We start from the raw sequence: 14,556 nt of genomic DNA on the forward strand, positions 1-14,556 counted from the left end.
AAACAAGATAAGAAAGAGATTCTTTACCACAAATAAATGAACATTAAAACTGAACAGCCAAGGTCTTAAGAAAAAACCTGTCTCAGCTGGATTTTGTATGAACAAAGAACAGGGTCAAGCCTAGTTCAGTCATTATAAAAAATATAAGAGTTGAATGCAGTTATACTGGCCTGTATTTGGATTTAAATCTTAGAGGGATTCACCAAAGAAATAAAGTGATATTATAAATTCTAGCAGCAACTGTTAAACTGAAGTAAATTAATTAAGTTTATCTTGAAATGCCACATTCATAGTTAAAAAGGTTCAGTGATAATTTACACTGTTTATAGTTTATAATGGTCAAAGACTAGTAATTAGACACAAAGGTATTGTAAATTAATAAAATAAATGATTAAAACCTTTTTTTAGACAGCATGGTATTTGAAACTAAAACTAATTATTTGATTTCATAAGATTAATAGTATGTTTTAAGTATTTGCTATAATAAGAAAACATATTATTTAAACTGACAAGTATTATTGCTTGTTCATGACTTTACTGTATTAATAAGAAGATTAAAAGCTGGAAGCAGTATTTGATTTAATTAAAAGGGAAAGAGGTACAGTTTATTTCTCCTTCTATTGAACAACAAGACCTCTAGACATTATGATGTCCATTGAATTATAGAATTTGAAGGGTGTTGTGTTATGTTTTTGTGTTAAGTTTGTAATAATATACTATAATGTACCTTGTTGTTAATCCACTATACTATTGTCTAATGATGGTAGATGGAGTCCTTATAATGTGGTTCTTGGAAACTGCTCTATTGCTAAAAGGGGCCTCTCTCCTTATCCCGATGAACAGGCTGTAGAGAAAGGAGGGGGTCTTATTGCATTCTACGCTAGCAAAGCTGCAAGTCTTGTAGATTTGGAATTTAGGGTTTATGGAATTAGTGGTTTAGCACAGATAAGAATATATCTTGAAATAATATGCAAAAATGATGGCTTAACAGACATTGATAGGTCATAGATCTAAAAAAGTGTTTGCACAGACTTTGGCCTTGAAAAAACAAGAGACTCTGGAAAACTGCTTGGAATAGCATATTTAGAAGTCAGATACAGGTCAGAGCCTGGTTAGTGCATCTTTTAAGGGATAAATAATTCAAATGAAAACTATTACCACTTAAACTTAGTGAAACTAATTGACTTAAATACTGCACGAGACAATCTTTTGTCAAATCCTCTGTTAGACAATGGTATATGGAATTAAAACTGACTCATTAACAAAATGATGAAACAATATGAGGTTAAAAGAAACACATGCCTTTAATTTAGCAAAATATAATGAATTAGAAGATGATGTCACATATTAAGAACATTTCTCATATATAACACATATAAAAATAGTGTTTTGCATGCACATATAAACAGTAGTGTTTTTATATTATATTATAAACCAAGATCCTGGGAACTTTGGTTCACTTAACTTTTCAGATAAAGGAGGGGCTCGGAGGAAAACAAGGAATGAGATCATAGAGTTGGACAAATATGAAGTTGTGAATTCATTCAGTACATGACACCTATTCATTCTGAAAAGTTAGTCCGGATCTTTTGAAAACTATTATTTGTAAAAGGGATAAGAGCTGTCTCACCAGATTAATGATTGGATTTAATTGAGGCGTCCCATGTATTCCAATGGGACGAAAAACCTATATAACTCCTAAGTAATTACAATGGAGTACCACACTCATCCCAGACAGGGTAAGGTGGTCCATCTTCTGCAAACTTTAAATACATAAGTCTGTCAATTTCTTGGGTGCTATATTAGTCATCTGGATATATTGCGGGTCAAGAGCGTAATAAAAATACCCCACAAGGAGTAGTAACATCTCTGTCCTCCTAACGTCTCCCCTGAGATAAGAGTGTATACTGAGCTAAATGGAACAGAGTACGTACAGAAATCTGAACCTACGGATTTTGTGACAGTAAGCAAACTTGTTAAATTTGCATATCTCCCAGCTGTCTCTCTGATGTATAGCTGTGCTCACTTCTTTATTAAACGTGAGTTTAAACTATTATTATTATTATTATTACTATTATTACCTCTGACCGTATAACCTGGCATCCTTCACTCCTGTTCCTGGAAGAATGGCCTCCAGCTGAGGTAGTTTCATCAGTTATTTCTTGTACCTGTTTTTAAACTAGATGACCACTACATCGTGTCTAAAGGTATAATTGCAAGAACTGTGTAGTTCTGTATTCCTAATAATCATTGAGTGTCATTATTAAACCCTAACTCTGACCCTAGCCCCGAGTATTAAGCCCCCTCCTCTGAGGTGTCAGTTGCATTCCGCGCTGTGATACGAAACGGGACCCTGGTCAACCTGCAAGTCTTTTGGTATGCTGGCCAATCCGGAGGGGTCAACGTCATAGGTAACATGTCAGTATTTGCATATCTTTCCCAGCCGGTTTGAAGGTGCAGATGTGCAGACTTCTTTATTCAGCCGCTTTCTGCAAACGTGATATCCTCAGAGTTTGTAACCCTCTGCGTGTTGATTGTGGACAACCATGCATATACGCAGAGCAATTGGACACAATTGGACTATGCTTGACACACCACAAGACCAATCGCTCTTTAGCCACTCGCTGTACATAGAGGCGCGTATCAGGTAAGCACCGTGTGTTTGCTACGGCAGCACATATACTAAAATTGGAACGATACAGAGAAGATTAGCATGGCCCCTGTGCAAAGGGCGCAAGGATGACATGCAAATTCGTGAAGCGTTCCACATTTTTGGTCTTTTTTTTGTCGTTGGGAATAGTACTGTACCTGCCTTGGAATAACTCCCCTGGTAGAACCCGAAACATTGAAGCTGAACCGGAACCCCAATCCTAACCCAAGCCCAAAACCAAACCCAAACCCTAATTTGATTAGAGGAGCACCCTCAAAATGGAGCGAGGTAACCAGTGGTGTACCACAGGGATCAGTATTAGGACCTTTGCTATTCCTAATCTACATTAATGATTCAGATTCTGGTATAGTAATGTCACAGGTGACGGTGAACTAGTTATTCCATGTAGTAAAACATTGGACTCCTTTGCATGGAGGATCTCAGTAAGCTACAGTGCACGGTTCATCAACTGATTCAGATTCATTTATGTTAAGTTTGCTACTGATGATGTGGAAAAGAACAGTAATTGAGTGCCCAAAAATATGAATCACAGTGAGTTTTGACCTCCTTTAGAATTCTGGATGGAGCGCATACCTTGCAAAATGACCCGGTGTGAACAAAAGGAAATATATCGAAGTAATATGTACAGCTAAACGTGTCCAAGTATCTTATAGGAATGAAGTCAGACCATGGAAATCCACACCTGTGCTGGAGAAACATTGGATCAAGGGACTTCTTGTGGAAACAACTAGAGCGAAACCTGGTACAGAAGCTGAATCCTGCTGGGAACGTATGGATATGCTGGACATGTCCTAGGCGATTTCACATATGGAATGTACTTTGACATAAAAATGAAGTGTTAGAGGTTTTTTGAAGGAAGGATAAAGAGGGAGTATCCGTGTACCGCCAGTAGGTGGCTCTCTTGCTCCATGAAATAGGTCAGTCTACACATGTTTTTAATTAAGTACTTAGTAATCTGGGAATAAAAAAGCACCATTCCGGCTAAAAGTGAACGTTAATCACACCTACAAACAAGATAAGAAAGAGATTCTTTACCACAAATAAATGAACATTAAAACTGAACAGCCAAGGTCTTAAGAAAAAACCTGTCTCAGCTGGATTTTGTATGAACAAAGAACAGGGTCAAGCCTAGTTCAGTCATTATAAAAAATATAAGAGTTGAATGCAGTTATACTGGCCTGTATTTGGATTTAAATCTTAGAGGGATTCACCAAAGAAATAAAGTGATATTATAAATTCTAGCAGCAACTGTTAAACTGAAGTAAATTAATTAAGTTTATCTTGAAATGCCACATTCATAGTTAAAAAGGTTCAGTGATAATTTACACTGTTTATAGTTTATAATGGTCAAAGACTAGTAATTAGACACAAAGGTATTGTAAATTAATAAAATAAATGATTAAAACCTTTTTTTAGACAGCATGGTATTTGAAACTAAAACTAATTATTTGATTTCATAAGATTAATAGTATGTTTTAAGTATTTGCTATAATAAGAAAACATATTATTTAAACTGACAAGTATTATTGCTTGTTCATGACTTTACTGTATTAATAAGAAGATTAAAAGCTGGAAGCAGTATTTGATTTAATTAAAAGGGAAAGTGGTACAGTTTATTTCTCCTTCTATTGAACAACAAGACCTCTAGACATTATGATGTCCATTGAATTATAGAATTTTAAGGGTGTTGTGTTATGTTTTTGTGTTAAGTTTGTAATAATATACTATAATGTACCTTGTTGTTAATCCACTATACTATTGTCTAATGATGGTAGATGGAGTCCTTATAATGTGGTTCTTGGAAACTGCTCTATTGCTAAAAGGGGCCTCTCTCCTTATCCCGATGAACAGGCTGTAGAGAAAGGAGGGGGTCTTATTGCATTCTACGCTAGCAAAGCTGCAAGTCTTGTAGATTTGGAATTTAGGGTTTATGGAATTAGTGGTTTAGCACAGATAAGAATATATCTTGAAATAATATGCAAAAATGATGGCTTAACAGACATTGATAGGTCATAGATCTAAAAAAGTGTTTGCACAGACTTTGGCCTTGAAAAAACAAGAGACTCTGGAAGACTGCTTGGAATAGCATATTTAGAAGTCAGATACAGGTCAGAGCCTGGTTAGTGCATCTTTTAAGGGATAAATAATTCTAATGAAAACTATTACCACTTAAACTTAGTGAAACTAATTGACTTAAATACTGCACGAGACAGTCTTTTGTCAAATCCTCTGTTAGACAATGGTATATGGAATTAAAACTGACTCATTAACAAAATGATGAAACAATATGAGGTTAAAAGAAACACATGCCTTTAATTTAGCAAAATATAATGAATTAGAAGATGATGTCACATATTAAGAACATCTCTCATATATAACACATATAAAAATAGTGTTTTGCATGCACATATAAACAGTAGTGTTTTTATATTATATTATAAACCAAGATCCTGGGAACTTTGGTTCACTTAACTTTTCAGATAAAGGAGGGGCTCGGAGGAAAACAAGGAATGAGATCATAGAGTTGGACAAATATGAAGTTGTGAATTCATTCAGTACATGACACCTATTCATTCTGAAAAGTTAGTCCGGATCTTTTGAAAACTATTATTTGTAAAAGGGATAAGAGCTGTCTCACCAGATTAATGATTGGATTTAATTGAGGCGTCCCATGTATTCCAATGGGACGAAAAACCTATATAACTCCTAAGTAATTACAATGGAGTACCACACTCATCCCAGACAGGGTAAGGTGGTCCATCTTCTGCAAACTTTAAATACATAAGTCTGTCAATTTCTTGGGTGCTATATTAGTCATCTGGATATATTGCGGGTCAAGAGCGTAATAAAAATACCCCACAAGGAGTAGTAACATCTCTGTCCTCCTAACGTCTCCCCTGAGATAAGAGTGTATACTGAGCTAAATGGAACAGAGTACGTACAGAAATCTGAACCTACGGATTTTGTGACAGTAAGCAAACTTGTTAAATTTGCATATCTCCCAGCTGTCTCTCTGATGTATAGCTGTGCTCACTTCTTTATTAAACGTGAGTTTAAACTATTATTATTATTATAATTACTATTATTACCTCTGACCGTATAACCTGGCATCCTTCACTCCTGTTCCTGGAAGAATGGCCTCCAGCTGAGGTAGTTTCATCAGTTATTTCTTGTACCTGTTTTTAAACTAGATGACCACTACATCGTGTCTAAAGGTATAATTGCAAGAACTGTGTAGTTCTGTATTCCTAATAATCATTGAGTGTCATTATTAAACCCTAACTCTGACCCTAGCCCCGAGTATTAAGCCCCCTCCTCTGAGGTGTCAGTTGCATTCCGCGCTGTGATACGAAACGGGACCCTGGTCAACCTGCAAGTCTTTTGGTATGCTGGCCAATCCGGAGGGGTCAACGTCATAGGTAACATGTCAGTATTTGCATATCTTTCCCAGCCGGTTTGAAGGTGCAGATGTGCAGACTTCTTTATTCAGCCGCTTTCTGCAAACGTGATATCCTCAGAGTTTGTAACCCTCTGCGTGTTGATTGTGGACAACCATGCATATACGCAGAGCAATTGGACACAATTGGACTATGCTTGACACACCACAAGACCAATCGCTCTTTAGCCACTCGCTGTACATAGAGGCGCGTATCAGGTAAGCACCGTGTGTTCGCTACGGCAGCACATATACTAAAATTGGAACGATACAGAGAAGATTAGCATGGCCCCTGCGCAAAGGGCGCAAGGATGACATGCAAATTCGTGAAGCGTTCCACATTTTTGGTCTTTTTTTTGTCGTTGGGAATAGTACTGTACCTGCCTTGGAATAACTCCCCTGGTAGAACCCGAAACATTGAAGCTGAACCGGAACCCCAATCCTAACCCAAGCCCAAAACCAAACCCAAACCCTAATTTGATTAGAGGAGCACCCTCAAAATGGAGCGAGGTAACCAGTGGTGTACCACAGGGATCAGTATTAGGACCTTTGCTATTCCTAATCTACATTAATGATTCAGATTCTGGTATAGTAATGTCACAGGTGACGGTGAACTAGTTATTCCATGTAGTAAAACATTGGACTCCTTTGCATGGAGGATCTCAGTAAGCTACAGTGCACGGTTCATCAACTGATTCAGATTCATTTATGTTAAGTTTGCTACTGATGATGTGGAAAAGAACAGTAATTGAGTGCCCAAAAATATGAATCACAGTGAGTTTTGACCTCCTTTAGAATTCTGGATGGAGCGCATACCTTGCAAAATGACCCGGTGTGAACAAAAGGAAATATATCGAAGTAATATGTACAGCTAAACGTGTCCAAGTATCTTATAGGAATGAAGTCAGACCATGGAAATCCACACCTGTGCTGGAGAAACATTGGATCAAGGGACTTCTTGTGGAAACAACTAGAGCGAAACCTGGTACAGAAGCTGAATCCTGCTGGGAACGTATGGATATGCTGGACATGTCCTAGGCGATTTCACATATGGAATGTACTTTGACATAAAAATGAAGTGTTAGAGGTTTTTTGAAGGAAGGATAAAGAGGGAGTATCCGTGTACCGCCAGTAGGTGGCTCTCTTGCTCCATGAAATAGGTCAGTCTACACATGTTTTTAATTAAGTACTTAGTAATCTGGGAATAAAAAAGCACCATTCCGGCTAAAAGTGAACGTTAATCACACCTACAAACAAGATAAGAAAGAGATTCTTTACCACAAATAAATGAACATTAAAACTGAACAGCCAAGGTCTTAAGAAAAAACCTGTCTCAGCTGGATTTTGTATGAACAAAGAACAGGGTCAAGCCTAGTTCAGTCATTATAAAAAATATAAGAGTTGAATGCAGTTATACTGGCCTGTATTTGGATTTAAATCTTAGAGGGATTCACCAAAGAAATAAAGTGATATTATAAATTCTAGCAGCAACTGTTAAACTGAAGTAAATTAATTAAGTTTATCTTGAAATGCCACATTCATAGTTAAAAAGGTTCAGTGATAATTTACACTGTTTATAGTTTATAATGGTCAAAGACTAGTAATTAGACACAAAGGTATTGTAAATTAATAAAATAAATGATTAAAACCTTTTTTTAGACAGCATGGTATTTGAAACTAAAACTAATTATTTGATTTCATAAGATTAATAGTATGTTTTAAGTATTTGCTATAATAAGAAAACATATTATTTAAACTGACAAGTATTATTGCTTGTTCATGACTTTACTGTATTAATAAGAAGATTAAAAGCTGGAAGCAGTATTTGATTTAATTAAAAGGGAAAGTGGTACAGTTTATTTCTCCTTCTATTGAACAACAAGACCTCTAGACATTATGATGTCCATTGAATTATAGAATTTGAAGGGTGTTGTGTTATGTTTTTGTGTTAAGTTTGTAATAATATACTATAATGTACCTTGTTGTTAATCCACTATACTATTGTCTAATGATGGTAGATGGAGTCCTTATAATGTGGTTCTTGGAAACTGCTCTATTGCTAAAAGGGGCCTCTCTCCTTATCCCGATGAACAGGCTGTAGAGAAAGGAGGGGGTCTTATTGCATTCTACGCTAGCAAAGCTGCAAGTCTTGTAGATTTGGAATTTAGGGTTTATGGAATTAGTGGTTTAGCACAGATAAGAATATATCTTGAAATAATATGCAAAAATGATGGCTTAACAGACATTGATAGGTCATAGATCTAAAAAAGTGTTTGCACAGACTTTGGCCTTGAAAAAACAAGAGACTCTGGAAAACTGCTTGGAATAGCATATTTAGAAGTCAGATACAGGTCAGAGCCTGGTTAGTGCATCTTTTAAGGGATAAATAATTCAAATGAAAACTATTACCACTTAAACTTAGTGAAACTAATTGACTTAAATACTGCACGAGACAATCTTTTGTCAAATCCTCTGTTAGACAATGGTATATGGAATTAAAACTGACTCATTAACAAAATGATGAAACAATATGAGGTTAAAAGAAACACATGCCTTTAATTTAGCAAAATATAATGAATTAGAAGATGATGTCACATATTAAGAACATCTCTCATATATAACACATATAAAAATAGTGTTTTGCATGCACATATAAACAGTAGTGTTTTTATATTATATTATAAACCAAGATCCTGGGAACTTTGGTTCACTTAACTTTTCAGATAAAGGAGGGGCTCGGAGGAAAACAAGGAATGAGATCATAGAGTTGGACAAATATGAAGTTGTGAATTCATTCAGTACATGACACCTATTCATTCTGAAAAGTTAGTCCGGATCTTTTGAAAACTATTATTTGTAAAAGGGATAAGAGCTGTCTCACCAGATTAATGATTGGATTTAATTGAGGCGTCCCATGTATTCCAATGGGACGAAAAACCTATATAACTCCTAAGTAATTACAATGGAGTACCACACTCATCCCAGACAGGGTAAGGTGGTCCATCTTCTGCAAACTTTAAATACATAAGTCTGTCAATTTCTTGGGTGCTATATTAGTCATCTGGATATATTGCGGGTCAAGAGCGTAATAAAAATACCCCACAAGGAGTAGTAACATCTCTGTCCTCCTAACGTCTCCCCTGAGATAAGAGTGTATACTGAGCTAAATGGAACAGAGTACGTACAGAAATCTGAACCTACGGATTTTGTGACAGTAAGCAAACTTGTTAAATTTGCATATCTCCCAGCTGTCTCTCTGATGTATAGCTGTGCTCACTTCTTTATTAAACGTGAGTTTAAACTATTATTATTATTATTATTATTACTATTATTACCTCTGACCGTATAACCTGGCATCCTTCACTCCTGTTCCTGGAAGAATGGCCTCCAGCTGAGGTAGTTTCATCAGTTATTTCTTGTACCTGTTTTTAAACTAGATGACCACTACATCGTGTCTAAAGGTATAATTGCAAGAAATGTGTAGTTCTGTATTCCTAATAATCATTGAGTGTCATTATTAAACCCTAACTCTGACCCTAGCCCCGAGTATTAAGCCCCCTCCTCTGAGGTGTCAGTTGCATTCCGCGCTGTGATACGAAACGGGACCCTGGTCAACCTGCAAGTCTTTCGGGATGCTGGCCAATCCGGAGGTGTCAACATCGTAGGTAACATGTCCTCATCTACATTAATGATTTAGATTCTGGTATAGTAAGAAAACTTGTTAAATTTGCAGACGACACAAAACTAGGAGACTAGCACACTGAAACACAGACGTTTTAGGTGTTAGCCGTATTATCTGCAGCAACAGTGATGCAATTTTAAAGCTTTTCAACATTTTCCAACTTTTTTCTACTTAATACAAAAATGCAGTTTATTCTCAATTTGTAATGAAGCAGTACTTGTCACATGATCCTTATAGTAATCGTAATATAAACAGAGCCTTCTGAGGACACAGACATTTTAGGTGTTAAGCCTATTATTTGCAGCAGTAGCGGTGCAATTTTAAAGCTTTTCACAATTTTCCAACATTTTTTACTTAAAAGGCATGTCGTATGCAGACAGGCTAAAAAAATTGAATCTATTCAGTCTTGAACAAAGAGGACTACGTGGTGATCTGATTCAGCATTCCAAATCCTAAAAGGTATAGACAATGTCGACCCAGGGGACTTTTTTGACCTGAAAAAAAGAAACAAGGACCAGGGGTCACAAATGGAGATTAGATAAAGGGGCATTCAGAACAGAAAATAAGAGGCACTTTTTTACACAGAGAAATGTGAGGGTCTGGACCAGCTTCCCAGTAATGTTTTTTGAAGCTGACACCCTGGGATTCTTCAAGAAGCTGCTTGATGAGATTCTGGGATCAATAAGCTACTAACAACCTAACGAGCAAGATGGGCTGAATGGCATCCTCTCATTTGTAAACTTTCTTATGTTCTTATGTTCTTAGCACTAACCCCGGCTATTAAGCCCATCTCCTTCTGAGGTGCAGTAGCAGTAGAATTCTGGATGGAGCGCATACCTTGCAAAATGACCCGGTGTGAACAAAAGGAAATATATCGAAGTAATATGTACAGCTAAACGTGTCCAAGTATCTTATAGGAATGACCATGGAAATCCACACCTGTGCTGGAGAAACATTGGATCAAGGGACTTCTTGTGGAAACAACTAGAGCGAAACCTGGTACAGAAGCTGAATCCTGCTGGGAACATATGGATATGCTGGACATGTCCTAGGCGATTTCACATATGGAATGTACTTTGACGGGTCAAACGTCATAGGTAACATGTCAGTATTTGCATATCTTTCCCAGCCGGTTTGAAGGTGCAGATGTGCAGACTTCTTTATTCAGCCGCTTTCTGCAAACGTGATATCCTCAGAGTTTGTAACCCTCTGCGTGTTGATTGTGGACAACCATGCATATACGCAGAGCAATTGGACACAATTGGACTATGCTTGACACACCACAAGACCAATCGCTCTTTAGCCACTCGCTGTACATAGAGGCGCGTATCAGGTAAGCACCGTGTGTTCGCTACGGCAGCACATATACTAAAATTGGAACGATACAGAGAAGATTAGCATGGCCCCTGCGCAAGGATGACACGCAAATTCGTGAAGCGTTCCACATTTTTGGTCTTTTTTTGTCGTTGGGAATAGTACTGTACCTGCCTTGGAATAACTCCCCTGGTAGAACCCGAAACATTGAAGCTGAACCGGAACCCCAATCCTAACCCAAGCCCAAAACCAAACCCAAACCCTAATTTGATTAGAGGAGCACCCTCAAAATGGAGCGAGGTAACCAGTGGTGTACCACAGGGATCAGTATTAGGACCTTTGCTATTCCTAATCTACATTAATGATTCAGATTCTGGTATAGTAATGTCACAGGTGACGGTGAACTAGTTATTCCATGTAGTAAAACATTGGACTCCTTTGCATGGAGGATCTCAGTAAGCTACAGTGCACGGTTCATCAACTGATTCAGATTCATTTATGTTAAGTTTGCTACTGATGATGTGGAAAAGAACAGTAATTGAGTGCCCAAAAATATGAATCACAGTGAGTTTTGACCTCCTTTAGAATTCTGGATGGAGCGCATACCTTGCAAAATGACCCGGTGTGAACAAAAGGAAATATATCGAAGTAATATGTACAGCTAAACGTGTCCAAGTATCTTATAGGAATGAAGTCAGACCATGGAAATCCACACCTGTGCTGGAGAAACATTGGATCAAGGGACTTCTTGTGGAAACAACTAGAGCGAAACCTGGTACAGAAGCTGAATCCTGCTGGGAACGTATGGATATGCTGGACATGTCCTAGGCGATTTCACATATGGAATGTACTTTGACATAAAAATGAAGTGTTAGAGGTTTTTTGAAGGAAGGATAAAGAGGGAGTATCCGTGTACCGCCAGTAGGTGGCTCTCTTGCTCCATGAAATAGGTCAGTCTACACATGTTTTTAATTAAGTACTTAGTAATCTGGGAATAAAAAAGCACCATTCCGGCTAAAAGTGAACGTTAATCACACCTACAAACAAGATAAGAAAGAGATTCTTTACCACAAATAAATGAACATTAAAACTGAACAGCCAAGGTCTTAAGAAAAAACCTGTCTCAGCTGGATTTTGTATGAACAAAGAACAGGGTCAAGCCTAGTTCAGTCATTATAAAAAATATAAGAGTTGAATGCAGTTATACTGGCCTGTATTTGGATTTAAATCTTAGAGGGATTCACCAAAGAAATAAAGTGATATTATAAATTCTAGCAGCAACTGTTAAACTGAAGTAAATTAATTAAGTTTATCTTGAAATGCCACATTCATAGTTAAAAAGGTTCAGTGATAATTTACACTGTTTATAGTTTATAATGGTCAAAGACTAGTAATTAGACACAAAGGTATTGTAAATTAATAAAATAAATGATTAAAACCTTTTTTTAGACAGCATGGTATTTGAAACTAAAACTAATTATTTGATTTCATAAGATTAATAGTATGTTTTAAGTATTTGCTATAATAAGAAAACATATTATTTAAACTGACAAGTATTATTGCTTGTTCATGACTTTACTGTATTAATAAGAAGATTAAAAGCTGGAAGCAGTATTCGATTTAATTAAAAGGGAAAGTGGTACAGTTTATTTCTCCTTCTATTGAACAACAAGACCTCTAGACATTATGATGTCCATTGAATTATAGAATTTGAAGGGTGTTGTGTTATGTTTTTGTGTTAAGTTTGTAATAATATACTATAATGTACCTTGTTGTTAATCCACTATACTATTGTCTAATGATGGTAGATGGAGTCCTTATAATGTGGTTCTTTGAAACTGCTCTATTGCTAAAAGGGGCCTCTCTCCTTATCCCGATGAACAGGCTGTAGAGAAAGGAGGGGGTCTTATTGCATTCTACGCTAGCAAAGCTGCAAGTCTTGTAGATTTGGAATTTAGGGTTTATGGAATTAGTGGTTTAGCACAGATAAGAATATATCTTGAAATAATATGCAAAAACGATGGCTTAACAGACATTGATAGGTCATAGATCTAAAAAAGTGTTTGCACAGACTTTGGCCTTGAAAAAACAAGAGACTCTGGAAAACTGCTTGGAATAGCATATTTAGAAGTCAGATACAGGTCAGAGCCTGGTTAGTGCATCTTTTAAGGGATAAATAATTCTAATGAAAACTATTACCACTTAAACTTAGTGAAACTAATTGACTTAAATACTGCACGAGACAATCTTTTGTCAAATCCTCTGTTAGACAATGGTATATGGAATTAAAACTGACTCATTAACAAAATGATGAAACAATATGAGGTTAAAAGAAACACATGCCTTTAATTTAGCAAAATATAATGAATTAGAAGATGATGTCACATATTAAGAACATCTCTCATATATAACACATATAAAAATAGTGTTTTGCATGCACATATAAACAGTAGTGTTTTTATATTATATTATAAACCAAGATCCTGGGAACTTTGGTTCACTTAACTTTTCAGATAAAGGAGGGGCTCGGAGGAAAACAAGGAATGAGATCATAGAGTTGGACAAATATGAAGTTGTGAATTCATTCAGTACATGACACCTATTCATTCTGAAAAGTTAGTCCGGATCTTTTGAAAACTATTATTTGTAAAAGGGATAAGAGCTGTCTCACCAGATTAATGATTGGATTTAATTGAGGCGTCCCATGTATTCCAATGGGACGAAAAACCTATATAACTCCTAAGTAATTACAATGGAGTACCACACTCATCCCAGACAGGGTAAGGTGGTCCATCTTCTGCAAACTTTAAATACATAAGTCTGTCAATTTCTTGGGTGCTATATTAGTCATCTGGATATATTGCGGGTCAAGAGCGTAATAAAAATACCCCACAAGGAGTAGTAACATCTCTGTCCTCCTAACGTCTCCCCTGAGATAAGAGTGTATACTGAGCTAAATGGAACAGAGTACGTACAGAAATCTGAACCTACGGATTTTGTGACAGTAAGCAAACTTGTTAAATTTGCATATCTCCCAGCTGTCTCTCTGATGTATAGCTGTGCTCACTTCTTTATTAAACGTGAGTTTAAACTATTATTATTATTATTATTATTACTATTATTACCTCTGACCGTATAACCTGGCATCCTTCACTCCTGTTCCTGGAAGAATGGCCTCCAGCTGAGGTAGTTTCATCAGTTATTTCTTGTACCTGTTTTTAAACTAGATGACCACTACATCGTGTCTAAAGGTATAATTGCAAGAACTGTGTAGTTCTGTATTCCTAATAATCATTGAGTGTCATTATTAAACCCTAACTCTGACCCTAGCCCCGAGTATTAAGCCCCCTCCTCTGAGGTGTCAGTTGCATTCCGCGCTGTGATACGAAACGGGACCCTGGTCAACCTGCAAGTCTTTTGGTATGCTGGCCAATCCGGAGGGGTCAACGTCAT

At 36.7% G+C, this 14,556-nt stretch overlaps 1 non-coding gene and 2 pseudogenes across 1 annotated transcript; all 3 read left to right on the forward strand.

The window, feature by feature from the left end:
* The first annotated feature begins 2,658 nt into the window (after window positions 1–2,658).
* Window positions 2,659–2,774, forward strand: LOC131736742 (U6 spliceosomal RNA; annotated as a pseudogene).
* A 3,563-nt stretch (window positions 2,775–6,337) lies between these two features.
* On the forward strand, window positions 6,338–6,453 carry LOC131736740 (U6 spliceosomal RNA; annotated as a pseudogene).
* Window positions 6,454–11,133: 4,680 nt separating this feature from the next.
* Window positions 11,134–11,240, forward strand: LOC131736734 (U6 spliceosomal RNA). Its single transcript, XR_009328327.1, has one exon. It is a non-coding gene; the product is annotated as a U6 spliceosomal RNA (small nuclear RNA).
* Window positions 11,241–14,556: the final 3,316 nt, after the last annotated feature.

The sequence above is a fragment of the Acipenser ruthenus genome, unplaced genomic scaffold, assembly GCF_902713425.1.
Source record: "Acipenser ruthenus unplaced genomic scaffold, fAciRut3.2 maternal haplotype, whole genome shotgun sequence".
In the NCBI taxonomy this organism is placed as follows: Eukaryota; Metazoa; Chordata; class Actinopteri; order Acipenseriformes; family Acipenseridae; genus Acipenser; species Acipenser ruthenus.